At 43.7% G+C, this 2,573-nt stretch overlaps 1 long non-coding RNA gene across 1 annotated transcript in view; it reads left to right on the top strand.

Annotated features, from left to right (window-relative positions):
* Nucleotides 1-731: 731 nt before the first annotated feature.
* LOC116686069 (uncharacterized) overlaps nucleotides 732-2,573 on the top strand; it is a 16,898-nt gene continuing 15,056 nt past the window's right edge. Inside the window, exon 1 of the long non-coding RNA XR_004331139.1 lies at nucleotides 732-742. This is a non-coding gene — a long non-coding RNA (uncharacterized LOC116686069). The remainder of the gene's footprint in view (nucleotides 743-2,573) is intronic.

Raw genomic sequence — 2,573 nt, 5'->3', positions numbered from 1 at the left:
GACATATGACTGATAGGTAGAATATTTAAGCATGTAGCTGTGTGTGTGTGTGTGTGTGTGTGTGTGTGTGTGTATAGCCACGGTTAGCCACGGTTCAATAATTGACTAAAGCTGCATTTAATCTAAAGTTATTGGACTCGTCATGTGTGCAGTCTCCTCCGTCATTTCTGGTGAAGATTCCCAGATATACACCAGATATCATATGACCACATGAGACATAAAAAATAGTCTTCGGGACCACGTTTTTGTCTCTCACCCTGAGGTTCTTTTTCACAGGTTTGTTAGCCTTGGCCCGGAAATCCCCTGACCGCTAGCGTCAGACTAGTGTAAAAATAATGGAGGTATCATCCGTGACCTCACCTATTGGTAGGCTATGTGGACAGCGGTTTTAAAGCCTCAAGTTTGACGATACGTGCATCGCCATTTTGTTTTTTTGCAACTGTAGTGAAAGGCAGAGCCGGGGGAGGATGACGCAGCCAAGCCAGGGTTGTTTATGCTTTCATAGCGCTAAGCTAAGCTAAGCTAAGCGCTAAAGAGGGGAAGTTGCGGATTTTCAACCCTTCTGAAAGGAGTCATCCAGCGGAGATTTACCGACATTGTACACAGAACTCCGGGTACTGGTGCCATTTGTCTGCATTTGTCTGCATTTGTCTGCATGTATGACAGTACAGAAAATTGTTAGTAAGAAGGGAAAAAAAGTCACCAGCTAACGCCAGCGGTAGCTAGCTAGCTAGCTAGCTTAGTTGGCAGAACGTTGAACAAGACATTTCAGGAGACCAACACGTTCCAGTTAACTTTGATGAAGTGAAAACACACAGTGAGAGGGTCAAAGTTTAAGATGAAAACACCCAAAACAAGTTGAGGTGTATTTTAATGTCCACGGTGTTAGCGTGGTTAGCGTCGCTAAGCCTCTGTCCTGACTGACAGGTCCTAAAGCCTCCCCTGCTTTATCGTGTATTTCAAAATAAACTGGAGCATCATTTACTAAATGAAGACGTGAAACTAGCGATTGAGACCATCAACTATTTACTGAAGTAATAAATCAAGGTAGAAGTGGCTCATTGTCTCATATGACTTCTATAGAAACAGACTTCTTTTACAATCCAGTGGAGTCGCCCCTGCTGGATATGAGAGAGAATGCAGCTTTAACGTTAACCCTTGTGTTGTCTTCCCGTCAACCGAGAAAAAAAGTTATCACTTTTTCTGACATTTTTGTCACTTTTTCAATGTTGTGGGGGCTTTTTTTTGATGTTTTTTTCCAAAGTTATTTGATATTTCTAATGTTGACATTTTCCGCTTATTTTGAAGAGCCATTTTTTGTGATGAAAAAACTGAAAATGGGTCAAATTGACCCGAGGACAACACGAGGACGCATTGGCTTCACTTTTAAAGCTTCTTGGTCCATCTTTTCCTACGTTATTTGGCCACAACATGCCCCCCCCCCCCCTCCTCCTCCAGCCCCTCACAGCCAGCAGCAGGTAGCCTAACTAAAATATAAATTTCCTGCTGTGTGCTTGAAGAATTGCCTGTGTGCCTCTGTCCTTCCCTTGTTTCCTGAGTGATTGTCTGTCATTTCTTGCACCTTGTTTTCCCTTTTCCGTGATTGAATCAGCATACAAATTAGGCTCAAGTGATTGAGCAGTGAACTACAGGTTTGGAGGCCTCTTGTCTTCCCCCCGTGACGGATGCGACCGGAGGAATCCTTCTGTTATCCACCTGAAATTCTGCTGTGAGATTCAACCGGACGCTTTAAAAAACATTATATTCAAAGAAGCTTGTGAAAGTGGTTATGCCTGTGTATGAAATGCTAAAACATTTTAATATAAATTACCTATTTATAAATCCTGCACATATACACTTGTACATATACACAAACATGGGTGTACCTGCACAAACCCTGCATCCAGACTATTCATTATCTCCCCCCCTAGAGCAGTCCAGAGGGGCAAACTGTGTGGCCACTGCAAGCCAAACATGCTTGGAGGCTGCAGGCCAGAGCCAAATGGGCCAATCACCTGCCCCAGGTGTCAACAGGCCCCCTTGGCCCTGAGTGCCAGGGCGTTTTGGAGATGGAGAGCCAGATAGAAAGCCATCTCATTACCTTCTCCCTGGGGCTGCAACTAAGCAGGGGATGGAGAGTGTGAAGGCCGTGTCACCTCCGTGGATGGCTCTTATGAACTGTGGTTAGTTGAAATCTGATATATCTGAGTCCTTGCTTGGCGCACAACCAGTTAAAACAGCCGGCTAAGATTTTAAGATTTACCTAGTGTCCCATTGCCACATTCAGCGCTGTGAAGAGAAGTCTGGCTCCGCCACAGAGGCGTTTTAGGATAGGAGAAAAAAAAAAAAAACTCTGGGTTGTTTTTGCTGTTCTTTGAACCTTGGGAAGGAACTTGTTTTGGTGGAAAATGTGCACCCTGCAAAAGAAAACACCACATCCAGTATTACCCCTGGTTTGGTATTCGGATGAAATTGACCGATTTTTCAAATTTTTACAAGAAGAAAAATGGTACAAGTTAGATTTTTTCTACCTGAAAATCAACGGCCTTTCCTTATTTCCTGTGATAAACATG

The sequence above is a fragment of the Etheostoma spectabile genome, unplaced genomic scaffold, assembly GCF_008692095.1.
Source record: "Etheostoma spectabile isolate EspeVRDwgs_2016 unplaced genomic scaffold, UIUC_Espe_1.0 scaffold310, whole genome shotgun sequence".
Classification (NCBI taxonomy): Eukaryota; Metazoa; Chordata; class Actinopteri; order Perciformes; family Percidae; genus Etheostoma; species Etheostoma spectabile.
This window is presented reverse-complemented; position numbering and strand designations above follow the sequence as displayed.